Source organism: Anomalospiza imberbis, chromosome 1 (assembly GCF_031753505.1).
Source record: "Anomalospiza imberbis isolate Cuckoo-Finch-1a 21T00152 chromosome 1, ASM3175350v1, whole genome shotgun sequence".
NCBI classification, from domain to species: domain Eukaryota; kingdom Metazoa; phylum Chordata; class Aves; order Passeriformes; family Viduidae; genus Anomalospiza; species Anomalospiza imberbis.
Genome location: NC_089681.1, coordinates 138,954,658 through 138,968,254, shown reverse-complemented (window position 1 = coordinate 138,968,254; position 13,597 = coordinate 138,954,658). Strand labels below are relative to the sequence as shown.

Genomic DNA, 13,597 nt, shown 5'->3' with positions numbered 1-13,597 from the left:
ACAAAAATGGTGCATTATTAACAGTAGGTTCCACAGTGGGAGATTAGATTGCTGAAGTTGTATGAAGCTGTCTGAGAACACATGGTGGGATGGGACTGCATAGTTCACATTTTGGGCTGTTCTCATTAATGTTACTCTCAGCTGTGCTGTATGAAATCTTACAGGTGAGGAATTACTTTAATTTTGTAGAAATTGCATCTAGTTTATGGGGCTGAGGCCAGTGATTATACTCAGAAGATGAAATATAGTGTAATGAAATGAGCATGCATAAAATTACATGAGAATATGAAATCCTAGGTGAGAGGAGCTAAAGGGAAAATAGAGAGAATGAAGCTGAATGGCAGAATGAATACCATTAGATTTGCCAGGCCCGGTTCATATGCATTCTCTTTCCCAAAAGGAAATGGATAGGTAGAGGAGAGAGTTTGGCCTCCAGGCTTTAATCAGAAACTTGTTAGGCAAATCATGAAGATTTGATAAGAAACATCTATCAGGTGCTGCAATAATGAATGACCTTGCTCTGCCACATAGCTGCTGGTGGCTTGGAGCATGGTGGCAATCCCTGAGTGTCTTTACTCCTCTGGATGTTCCAGGAGCAGAAGGAAGCCACGGTGGCTGCCCAGCTGGAGAAGGTGGCAACGACTCAGGCCTGGCCTCTTGGATCCGCTGCCAGCGTGCAAAAACCCCAGACAATGAGTATGTTAACCCTCACTGTGGATGAAGAGTCCATGGTGGTACCTGAGCCCATCCTGGTTTTAGAACCACTGGTAACATACCATTAATGTGAGCCAAAGCTCTCTCCCTGGCTTGGCTGTGTGTTGGATTTCTCCTTTGGTGCAGCCTTGCCAGGGAGAGCTCCTCGTGGCTCTGCTGCTGTAACTGTCAGCTACAAGAACACGAGAGGCTGGTCCCTGAGCTCTGACCTACTTGGTTGAAGAGCTGTAGGACTGTAGAGAGTCTCCTTGAGCACCTCAGGGCTTTGAGTGATATACTTTGATTTAAAAATATTTGAAGGATAAATATGAACAAGGAGGAGCGGGGGCATAAACAATGTATAAACAATCTGGGGACATAAAAAAAGCTACAGTAAGGGGTGGTTGGGTGAACCCAAAGAAAATTTCAAGCTGAACATGAAGAAAACCTTCCTTACCACAATTTCTAACTATGCAACAGCATTCCAACATTTTGGATACTTAGACCTAGAATATAAGGAACAGTAAGAATGCAACTCAAGGGAGGCATTTGGCAGAGTTCAGTGAACTAGATCTCTACCATTTCTAATATATTTTGACTGAGATGCTGTGGGAGAACATCCACAGAACTCTGAGAAGCTTTATTCTTTGTCCTTTGCAGATATTACAGGCAAGATCAAAAAGAAATTAGATTCATTGTCCTAAATAAAATTACCCTTGTTTGTGTCATTCTAAATAGGCTGCAGAATAGTTGCAGCTATTTTAGAGAATTCAGTTCTTTCCTAAATCTCTATTGAAAGCAAAAGCCTCTCCTTTAATTATTTAGGTTTTGTTTTATTGAGTAGACAGTTTATAATCATAAACAGTTTTGCATTTAATAACAAACTTTGAAACTCAATGTGTAGGAATCATTAAAATTTGTGTTTGTTGAATTAATATAACCTTTTATGCAGAAAAAAAAATCCATTATTTTAGCAGCATGTATAATCCTTTTTTGATGTCAAGAGATGTCTAACTTCAGAAGTCTAGAGTGTAAAGGTTTGCACCTGAATTACTCATCTTCTATCCTTGTATAGTCAATAGGAAAAAGCAGGTACTTTGTGCTTTCCTCTGAGCTGTTCTGGCTCCTTTTAGAGAATAAATGCTCCAGAGATGCTCCTGAGTGGATCTCTACCATGGTGAGAGGAGTGCTGAATGAATAGGTTACACATAGACACCTACATTTAATGTAGATTAAAGCTGACCTACAAGCTTGGCCACAAGGAATGCTATGAGGGCAAAAACAAGGCTGGGCCCAAAACTTGGAAAAGACTTTGCAATTTCTCAGAGCATTTGGGAATGTTTAGGGTTGAAACAAGACCCAGGAGCAGCTGTGGGAAATCAATTATCAGGATGCTGTAAGAAGAGGGGGCTTATTGTGATTGGCTTTGGTTGTGGGGGTTGGACATGTAGAAGGGGACGTGAGCTGACAGACACAGCCTGCTCCTCCCAGGGCTCAAGGCAGTAATCCTTCGCGAAGCTCAGGCTGCTGCTGCCGCCTTGATTACTGAGAGATAAATCTCTGTTCTTTGAGCTAATGGAATAATGCAATTAGGACAAGGCACTGCTCATAAACTCTTATCATTTAAAGGGCTGGTTGATAATGAAAAAGAAACACTTGTGAGAGGCACAGAACCTGCCTGACCAAGCCTTGCTGTGCTGGAGGGACACCATGTTGTACCTGCCCATGGCTCTGGGCTGGGAAGGACAGATCTGTGGACAGGAATTAGGGAAGAGGTGGGAGCAGAGGAGAGCTTCACAGAGGTCATAGCTGTGAATGGTGTGGAAATGATGAGCAGGGATTAAGTTCTTTTCAACAAAAACTATGGGGCACTGAATGAAGCTAGCAGGAGCCAGGCTAAAAGCAATAAATAGTAAAGTGGATTTTCATAGGATGGGTAATTGAGTGGTTAGACACTTTGCCTAAAGGATGTTGTGACTGCTGAAAGTTCTTGTGGCTCAGAAGGAGACTAGACAAGTTTATGGAACTGTGTGAAGGACTACTAATACCAAAGAAGCCACATCTAGCCAAGAAATCCCTGAAAAGGCCTGAAGACAGGGACAATATTGGCAGAAGTACATATCCTCACACTCCTATCTGGGCTAGTGCTTAAGGAGTGAAGGTACAGGGACATTAGTGCTGACTTGTGCAACCACTCTTAAGTGTTTTCTCACCTCCAGAAAATTATTTAATCTTCCTTAAGTTGGTAACTTTTTTTCCAGAGCAACTTAGCATATTCTTCATATTATAGAACCATGTTTTCTTTTCCTGTCATGTTATAATAATTATTTGTTTTGCTGGCTTTACTTATATTTATTTTTAAAATGAGATACTCATCTCAGGGGAAAAAAACTCATTAAAAAAACCTTATTCATGCCAAAGCACTTCTGGGAGATCTGTTTTTGTACTTTAGAAGATGCAAAAGTAAATTTAACTTGCTGAGGTCAGACTTTCATCTTGTTTTCCAAAATAAGCTACAAAGAGATGTTTACATTATTGTTACAAAGCAATGTATGCATCTACAGCCTTCAGCTTTCTGTCCTGCCTACTGGGACTCCTATTGCCATCTCCATGGGGAAAACAGGGTGGTAGAGTGTAGAGATGGACATAAATCCATGGGAAGTGAGGGCTGATAGCATGGCTACAGCACACTGCCCAGGATGAAGCAAAAATCTCTCAAATCTATATCATGAATCTGTTTTCACGATGGGAAGAGCTGAGTTGGAAGATCTGTTTTTAATATTCTGAATATGGTGTGTAATTGTTGTTATGCAACTACAATTGTAAAATCCCAGGCAATTGTCTCAAAATGAAACTGTTTCTGAATGTTCACATTTGAACCCTTGTAAAAGAGATGCTGGGTACTTACACAAAGCACTGCAGTCCCTGGGATGTCTGTTTTGGATGGGCAAATCCTCTAAGAAGTGCAAAATTCACTGGCTGTGAGCTGCTTGAATTTCTGGTTGGGAATCTAAAAATCAGCATAGTCTCAGCAGTTTTGGCCTTTGTCATCCTCTGCTTCACAGACTCACTGAGAAATGGGTAATTTTATCTGCTCAGCTCAGGGTTATTGAGAAGAAAAGCCAATATTCACAAAGTTTTTATAAATGATTGGCTAATACCATGCCTGGTGCAAAGACACCTAGTGCAGTGTAAGGAAGGCTTGGGACTCTGCAGTGCATGTCTCTTTAGTGAGATAATAAGCATTTAATGCCTCAAGAATCCTGTGACAAGATCACCATGTGGTTGTCAGTCTCAGTTCTACTTGCATTTGTCCTTTTTTTGTGACAGTACAGTTACATTTTATTCCCTCTGCCACCTTTCGGAAATGAACATTGTACAGGCATTTGAAAATGGCACTTGTCCTTCCCATGGGCATGGGTATGCAGAGGGCTTTTCTCAGAGAAACCTTTAGGGATTTAAAATACCTCTTTCATGGGAGTGATGGTGCTCATGCTGTTGAAAAGGAAAGGTATTGATTTTAGCAGTAAGAGGAGCTGTGTAAATGCATAGGCAGTGTGAGTATACCCAAGTCAGAAGGAAATAAACCACAAGAAGCCAAACCAAACCTATACTTGTCATGAGCTAAAAGCTACCCTCAATGAGTGCAATGAGCTTTTGTCCTTGGTGGCAGCAGGTAATAACATACCAGTGGTGACTGATACCTGGAAAAATTACCCTGTGTAGGGAAGGTTTCAGCAGAGTGTGTGCCCTGAGCTGTTGTCACAACCTGCTGGCACTCCTCAGCACTCACTCCCACAGGCAGTGTTACATTACTCAGTCTGGAAATCAGGCAAGGAGAAGTAAAGACCAACCACTGTCCTGGAAAACAAATATTCATTTCTCCTTTTCCTGGTGGAGAGCTCTTTCCGCCTGGTCAGTGGATGCTAAAATTAGCAGGGAATGTGTAGGGTGAGCTGACTAATCTCCAGAGTAAAATGCCTTTGGTGTGACAGCAGAAAGCCAGGATGAAAATTGAGGTTGGTGCCTGCAGTGCTGTGCTGGTGTGAGTTGCAGGAGCCTGCTCCCAGTACTGCTGCTCCACCAGTGTCCTCCCTGCAGGAATGCAAACCCCCAGGTGATGCAGGGTGAGGCATTCATGCAGATTGAACTTCAAATCTCTATGTTTCAGGCTCCCATTTGTGTTATTTGCTCTTGCACTTTATTTAGTTTGTGAGTACTGGGCCAATTAACTATAAATTCCTGAAAATAACTTTTGAAAAAATCTGGCTTGTCTTTTTGGCTGTCAAAAATAGACATGATGCATAGTTTTAAAGTCAGCTGAATGTATTACTGAAAGGATTAGAATTATTCCAAATTTTTGAAGATGAGTGAGAAAATTACCCTTTTTTTTCCCAAATAGATTCTCTAGCAACAGCAGTTTGAATCAATATGATAAAAAGTTTCTATTCATCTTCATAGTTTTTGAACTGCTGTTTTTCCTGGTTTTGAAGTAGCAATCAGTGAGGCTGTTGTAGATGCCATGTATAGCATAAACTCCACTCCATACTCTTTTCCTCTGAGGGTCATGGAAAGCAAGTGGACTTGCTGCCCAGAGGTTTCACAGATGTCATGATCTTGTGAGACCTCTGTGTACCCTGCAGAGCTCTTACTTTCTCACAGACTTTGTTATTCTTCATACAATTATATCAGACAAGTTGACATAACAAAAACAGATTTAAGGCCAAGAAATGAGATTGCTTGGTCCACTGAACCATTGCTTTAATTCCTCCTCACCACGCACCTGCTACTCTTTGCCTTATTTTCTTATTTTGCTGCGCAGCCACAGGATGAGGTTCATGCTTATTTCAAATAATTTTAAGAAACACAAAAAAACCACAAAGAACCAAAAGACATGAGATGGACATTCCTAAAAACCTTACAAACCTGCTGAAGCAGCCCCCTAAAATCTCAGTAGGATTGTCACTGAGCTGTTGGGTTTTACTCTAGGCTGAAGTGATGCAGACTGGTGGAGGGACATTGGCTTTCTGATCCATACCTTGCTGTCAGAAGTATTTCTGTCTGGAGTGCATCCTGCTCACTGACAGGGAAGCACAGACCCTTCACCAGCACAAGTTTGGCGCCAGGAGCATCTGGGACTGACCTTTCAGAGGCAATTTTGAGAAAGGTGAATGTTGTCTGGTTTTGTGCAAAGGAAAGTGAAATGTATTCAAAGGCAAATCAAGATGTTCTCTGTGTTTGAAAAACAAAAGAACATTAAAACAAGCCCTGAAAGCACTACAGTAAGCAAACAAGAAAAACTTACAGCAGATAAGTTGTAGTAGGGCAGTCCTCTTGTGGGAGATGAGACATTTTGGATATAGTCACACAAACAAATAAACCATAGAAGCTGTCTGCAGTTAGGCAGTACAGGTTCAGTGATTACTCAAAAATATTTGGTTTTTGAATTCTATCTGCTGGTGTCACTCTGCTTATGTAACACTGAAGTCTCAGTGTTTAGAAGTCATAAAAAGATCTTGTATCAAATATAAATGGAAAGCAGAGGGTGCTGTAATTCACCTGCTGCCCCTGCAGTCATGCTCCATGAGGTAGTCTGGAATTCCTTAGCAGAGACCCTGAAGCTGCCATTCAGCTCATCTGATGATCCTGATATGCTGAAAACATTTATTCAAAATATTCAACTGTGAATATGTGATTAGTTTGAAGGTAAACATGTTGTCAGCCAGATAATTATTTTCATGTAATTTGTACCATTCTGTCTCTAGACTGTCATTTTTTCCATGTCTGCCACACGCTGTGTGTGGGTACCCGAGTCCTGTGGTTCACCAGTTGCTGTGTGCAGGGTGTAAGTCAAGAGAAGGTTGTTTTTGGAACTGGACCTCTCTAGGGGAGACTCTTGAAGCTACACTTGGTAGCTGGAGTCTTCTGTTTAAACCCAAGGGCCACACAGCTTTGGGTACCTGGTGCTGCCTGGCAGGACGAGAGGAAATACCAGCAAGGTGTTGTTGCAGGTGGCAGCTGGCTGTGGGCTTGAGTTCATCACAGCCTGCTCTGACTGATCAAGGGGAACATACTTAATCGTTCTGGTAATAATACACTGGTGCACTCACACTTCAGAACCAGTAGTAAATGAATATGCAGGTGCACACCTTCTTTGCTCCAAATTATCTGCAGTTATAGGAATACCTCCAACTGCTGTATACAAGGTTATAATTTTAAAACCCACCCACTTCTGTGTGGTGCTGCAACCCATGGAAGTAGGAATTTTGTCCATAGTGGTTTCAGCCCTCCTCTGATTTCCAGCTGAGGTGTTGAAATGACAGACAATGTAAAAGCAGTCAGAAAAACCAGTTCCTGATTGTCTCATTATCATCTTTCTTTTCCCTATGCTAATCATGACTTTCACTAGTCATGTTTTTATCAGTTACCCCAATTTCTCCCTCTGGCTTCTTTTCATAATCTCTTACTATTACTGAAATTTGAGAGTCAAAACTAAGCTGCTGTTGTTTGCATCTCTGCTGTCAACTTTGCTTCAGGAATCTAGGTGTGATCTTTGTCTTCTTGCTGCTCTAGGTGTGATCTTTGTCTTCTTGCTGCTCTTGAAGGTATACATCAATCAATCATCAATTAATTTGGTGGATATGTACAAATTTCTTTCTTTTCTTTGTGCCCAAACTACCAAAATCTTTATCTGAGAATCTTGTCTTAAGTTCTGTACCCTTCCTTCCCCCAGGATGGAGTTTATGTCTGACTGCTAAGTTAATCTCTTCAGCACCAAAATGGGGAAGTTTTTCTCCTGCCTGCTCCCACCCTGATTCCTTCTCCTTCCCATTTTGCCCCCTGCCAGACCCCGGGTTCAGCCTGACAGAAAGCTTTCTACTGCTTGTGCTGGATTAGTTTTCTGCCTGTTTAGGAAGTTGAATATTCTGACCGTGGGGTCCAACAAGCACTAGAGCCAAGGCAAAGCAGGGGGCAGCAGCAAGGAATGAGAATGTGCAAAGTGGAAGAATGTTTTCAGACTGGGGATTATGAGCCCAGCTAGAACTCTGCTTTGAGCTTTACCTTCAACCTCCACTGACTGATGGAGGCCTTGCAGTCCTCATGGTGTGTAGTTTCCAGGCTGGTCTCCTTGCTGTCACTTTGGGCACATTCCTTCTTAATGTTTCTTTTTTTTTTCAGCATACAAAGTTTAAGCTTCTTGTCTTCACCTCGAATGCCTTCAGAGTTCTGCTCCTCTCTGTTGTCTTCTCCTGTCCTAACCCATAACCTTCATTTTACCAATGATACTTTTGTTTTCCACCCACTTGCCTTTTTTTTTTTAATATAGAGACGTGTGTATGCATATATATGCACACACATTTGTTTCATATTTGCCTAAATGTGCAGAGATCCCTTCACAGCTCATCAGCAAGATGACAACTCTCTCCCCAAAATATGCATTGTTGTATGAAAATAATTAATAACCATAATGTAGGACAAATGAAATGAACTATTTTTTATGGTTCAGATGAGTAAGGAGAGTAATGATTATTTAGTTTAAATACTCAGTCACTCTCCTCAAATCTCTTTTATCTTAAAGACTCAATTTTGTGCAACAGGGGTTGTGTGTTTCATGTATTTTTGGGGGCCCATTACACAGTAGGGACCTGACTCTAATGCTGTACCTAAGCAGAAATATTTCATAACAACAAATATAAAGGAAGGAAGTCATATAAAATGACACTTGTCTTCCATGCTTGAAAACAGAAAATAATTGAAAGTGTTTTTTAATGTTTAAGTGTTTTTGGCTTTTCTGAAAAATTATTTGCATTTTGTTGTGGGGTTTTTTTTGGGTTTTTTTTTTTTTTTTTTGCCTAACCTAAGCAGCAGCCTGTGCTGGCAGCAGCGGAGGTGTTCCCATCAGACAAGTTTTCAAAATAGAACTGCCACAGGAATTTCAGCTGTCTCCCTCCTCACGATGTGGCCTTTGTTGGCAATGCCCTGGAGTGTATCTTCAGCTTCTCATTTAGGAGAGGTGGTGGTTGTCAAAGAAACCCCTCACTGATGCCTTGCTCCATTACTTGTTATATAAAATACATTTTTCAGTGTGCATCACAGATCAAAGCATGGGTGGTTGTCAAAAATGTTGAAAATAATTTTGTCAAGAATTTTGAAAATGTACAGACACAAAAGAAAAGATGGGCAGCATTCAGGTAAATTCAGATTTGATCTGGCCTTCATGAGGGTCACAGCAGCAGAAGTATGGGCAGAAGTTGAAGTGTGGAAGTTTCCATTCATAGTGCTGATCTCTGAGGCTGTCAGTGCTTCAGAACAGGGACGGGGTCTCATTAATAGGTTGAGTAAAATCCATGGCTGTCTTTTGTATATCCCAATGTACTCTAGTATGCTCTGTCTAGCAGCAGGGGTCTTTTGTATGACTTTCACTGGGTAATTGAGAGTGTGGGGGGTCAAATATTTGAGACTATCCATCAGCTCCTTTCCCTGAACAAGGTAGGAATAAAGTGCCAGCAGGCAGCTGCCCACTCTGTTCCCTTCTTCCTGACAGCCCACCAATGGAGCCCACTATTTGTTTTCTGGTGCCTGTGCAATGTACTTCTTATTTTTCACTATTTTATACCACTTGTGTTGTAACTCTGATAGTTAGGCATGTAAAAGAACTGCAAGAAATATGTGTGATTAGATCAGCTGATATAAAATGTGGTCAAGCTTTCCAGTTTGCATGCATTTCAACAAGTCTGGTGCAGATAACATTGGAAAACCATTATTCCCAGGCTGCTGATAAATCTGTTGGAGCAGCAAAACAGATCTGAGTCCTTCATCCTTCTAGAGCTTCTCACTCCTCCCCCATCCCTGCCTTGACTGTTCCCTCAGAATGGGACTATACTATAAAGCCAGTGAAGTTCTCCAAGTCATTTTGAGGTAACCAAACAAAAGAAAAAGTAATCTGTAATTATGTTAATGAATTGGTTTGTTTGTTGGAGAAGTGATTTTACCAGTGAGTTTCAGTACCAGGAGAGCTGATAGATTGAAATGAAGAAAAAGCATTTGCAGCACAGGAATAAGGCAACAGAGATGAGATGCTGAGAGAATTGCAATGAACATAAACTTTATGTCCTTATTTATTCTGTACTATTCAATACTGCATCATTTTATAGTCATATTTAAACCTAAATGTTTTGTAAGTCTCCCTTCAGAGTCAGATGTGAGGAATTACTCTTTTGTGATATGTCTTGGTGAGGGGTAAATGATAACGCTGCTTTTTATTTATAATTCTCAGGAGTGTGTTTTGGCATGTAGAGGTTGACAGGTTTCACCCCTGTATGCTCTCCAAGCACCTCTGGCACACTGCACAATGTGCATCACATGCCTGCTGTAAAGTCTGATGGCTGAGGAATTAGGAGTGTTTCTTGTAGACCTTCTGGGGGCAGGCTGGCAGCTTTTGCATTTCTGATTCTGGCAGGATGTGGTTGTATTCAGTCCTCTGATCCTTTCCCTTTTTTTTTTTTTTAAGTCTGAAAGATTGAGTGTTTGCTTGAAAGCTCTGAGATTGGATTCTGGAGAAAGATCTGTCAAGGATGCCTTTCTTCCCTAATAGGCTGTGTTTCTCTTCCATGTGACTGCCACTTTGAGGCAATATGTGACAAACAGAAGTGTCTTGTTAATGGGAGTTTTCTTACTGTATGTGGTGTTTGCTAGAGAATGAGCCTAATTGCTTCTTATATTTCTCATGCTCTGACATGAAGGTAGCATTTATGCCTATCAGCTTTAGTGGTATTTAAGCCAAAGTACTGGTGTAAGATGTGAATAGTAGAAGCTGAAGTTTATCATCATTTGTTTTCTTCAAAATACTTTGCTTCCTCTATTTCTGCCCCCTCAGAGTGGGTGGTTATCTTAAATGTGTCTAAAATTGAGACCTTCACAGCTGTCCAAATTGTGCAGCAACCAACCGTTTCAGGTGTCCAGAAAGGAAAGCTCCTTCAAGAGCAGGGCCTTTTTTCAGAGTTAAAAAAAAGACATATTTAAAATTCTTTTGACCCTGCATCATAGCATGAGCAGCTGTCACCACATCTGACAGGGAGCCTGAAGGATTAGAAGTAAAAACTTTGTTCACTGCAGAAAGAAAAGTTCTTGTCGTGGTTTTAAGCTGTTGTGCCTAGTGGTGGGAACCCTTCCTAATTCCTCTTCACCCCCTTGAACTTTATGTCATCCCCAGCCCTCACCTTGTCTATAAAACTTTCTGCCTTCATGGTTTCCATAATTTTATGAAGATAATTTTGTTTTTCTAAAAGGCTGTCTCCCAGCACTTATGTACAGAGTTTCAACCCTGTCTGCATTAAGCGCTCCATAAAAAATTCCAGCCCAGCCCTGGCTGCCTGTCCCTGTCCCCCATGGCCACATCTCTGTGCTGGGTCTGCTTTGGGTCGAGGGCCCCCTCATCTCAACCTCAGCAAAACCAAGACAAAGAGAAACAATTTGAAATCATAGTGCACACAAGGTCACTGTATCAAATGTGGCATGGATATCCTTTCAAAGGGGTTTCTAAACTTCTTTCAGTATAATCTATTAATATGGGATGCATATTGCAAGTAAAAGTATGTCTTGCAGCATGAAAGAAAGCCCTAGCAGCTCAAGCAAGTGGTTAAAGAATGGTAGAGCTGTAAGAAACACATATATTGCTGTGAAAAACATATTAAATAAAACCACCTAACTAGATTCAATCCTTATGCCTTGTTAAAGCATGTAGAAAAAATAGCCATGACTCTCTCTCTCTCCAGTTTTCAAATTTCAGGAAATAGCAAGTTAGAAGGAGGCAATATCAAGTACATACAAGATGAGCAATTACAGGCTTGAGAGGGAGAAATTCTGATTCAACACTGTTGTGTGTGATGCTCTTTTCTTAGTTTGCTTCTCGTAAGCTAGCATTGACAGTCTGTATTTTCTTCTGTATATTTTGCTAATAATGCTGGTGGGTTTATGCTGGGGAAGAAGTTCACTGACTGCACAGTAAGAAAGTTTCTTTGACATTTTTGTTAAAGTTTTAGCAAAAGAATTTTAAATTTAAACTTTCATCTCAGACACTACTGATGTTTCTCTTGCTGAATGCAGAGAATGAAACTGGCTTGGTAAGAGTGGACCAAATTCAAAAGTGAGATTTAATTGCTAAGTAAAATAAAATTCAAAACCTGAAGAATTTAGATATATATATACTATAAGTATCTCAAGATTAAAAGTTGTCTTTTAGTACTGTAGTTGATGTTAGCATTAATAACAATTATAGTTAGTAGTCCCATTAGTAGTAGCACAATATGTTACTACTAATAATTAAACATATTTATTAAGTTTTCTAATAGTTGTCTAGTGTTTTTGGCAGTGTTCCTACTTTGTATTTAATCATATATGTATTTAAAATCAGTATTTCCATATTGTGCCACATTGTTGACATTTTCTTCTCTCTGGCTTGTTGGTTACTAAAGATGTGGACACGTAGTGCTCACCCAGTCAAACCTTACAGAGATTGAGGCAGACTTCCTGCCAATGCAACGTGGTATTTTGGGCTGAGTGAAGCCTTTCAGGAGAGAATCACTAAATAATTGATCTGCTTATCTGAGCTGTCATGCTCCACTTCCCCTGTCCGTGCTTGGCTGAATTCTCTGTAAAGTGATGGCTGGAGCAGCGGGCAGAGCGCGGAGAAGGCAGCGGCAGCACCTGTCTCAACATGGACAGGTGGTGCAGCTGTCCTGGCTCCACCACGTTCCTTGGACACAGCTCCTGGGATCACAGCTGATAGAGGCAGGGAAGCTCTTTTGAAAGATCTACATCCACCTTTTTTTTTTTTAATTTTAATGGCAAGCCAGAACTCTTGCTTAATCAAGACATGAGGATCATGTAACAACCTAACCAGCAGTTTGCTTTAGCATCTCACCAAAGTCTACACAGGCATTTAGAAGTTATTTCTTGTATTTTTAAACTCAGAGGGGGATCTTGTGCTGCCCTTCAAGAAGCAGCTGGCCTGTCAAAGCAGCAGGCAGCAGCAGAACTCAGCCTGGTGAGACATTGCAAGCAGTTTTCCTGCTGTTGCTGTGCTCACCAGGGTCATTCCATGGGATCTGTTTCTGGAATGCAGGATGACGACGGTGCTTATTCACCACTGGAGAATATATTTGTAACATAGTTGAAGGGAGCAGCTGGTTCTTGCTGAGGTCCCTGTAAAATTTATTGGCAAAGGAGTAGCAGTAGAAGGCAAATTTCATGCAGAAGCTTTGTTTCTGTAGGTGACTGTGATGTTTCCTGTAGAAATAAATATTTATGAAAACACTTGTGTCCATATAGAAAATTGTCTTAATGTCAAATTACTGTAGGTTTTGCATGTTTATTTTAACCAAATAATGAATTGTCCTCTGAGATTAATTAAAAGGATTATATCTGAGATATATGAGGATCAGTACTGAGTATCCTGCCATGAAAGGGTGACATGGAGTTCACTTGGCAGCAGCACCAGATCAATCTCTGTCCTTCCTTCAGCTGTGTCTTTCAGACCAGGTGTGTCTTCATACTGAGATAATCAGACTTGGGGTAGAAGCCACAAGAGATGTTGTGTAGCTGGGGCATCTGGAACTGGTCACTGGAACGGGCCACATTGGGTCTGCATTAGTGTTTTATAACAGGAGTGGGAGCTTGGCAGGAAAGCACAAGTTCTTTATAGTGAGGACATAGCATAGAAGGGATTATGCAGCACAATAATTACTTGGCATTTAATTATTTTATTTTTAAAAAGTCTGCACATCTATGCAGGCTTTTTTTTTGTAAACCATAGTGAGCTGCCAACCACATTTGAAGGCCTGTCCTTCAGAGGAAGATTTTCAGAGCAAATGTTTGCCAAGAGCTGGGCAGCTCAGTGCAAAGT

At 40.9% G+C, this 13,597-nt stretch overlaps 1 long non-coding RNA gene across 1 annotated transcript; it reads right to left on the bottom strand.

Annotated features, from left to right (window-relative positions):
• Nucleotides 1–10,144: 10,144 nt before the first annotated feature.
• On the bottom strand, nucleotides 10,145–12,844 carry LOC137462801 (uncharacterized). Its single transcript, XR_010993782.1, has 2 exons — nucleotides 12,593–12,844; nucleotides 10,145–10,205 (listed from the first exon to the last, which is right to left on the bottom strand). It is a non-coding gene; the product is annotated as an uncharacterized lncRNA (long non-coding RNA).
• Between the last annotated feature and the right edge of the window lie 753 nt (nucleotides 12,845–13,597).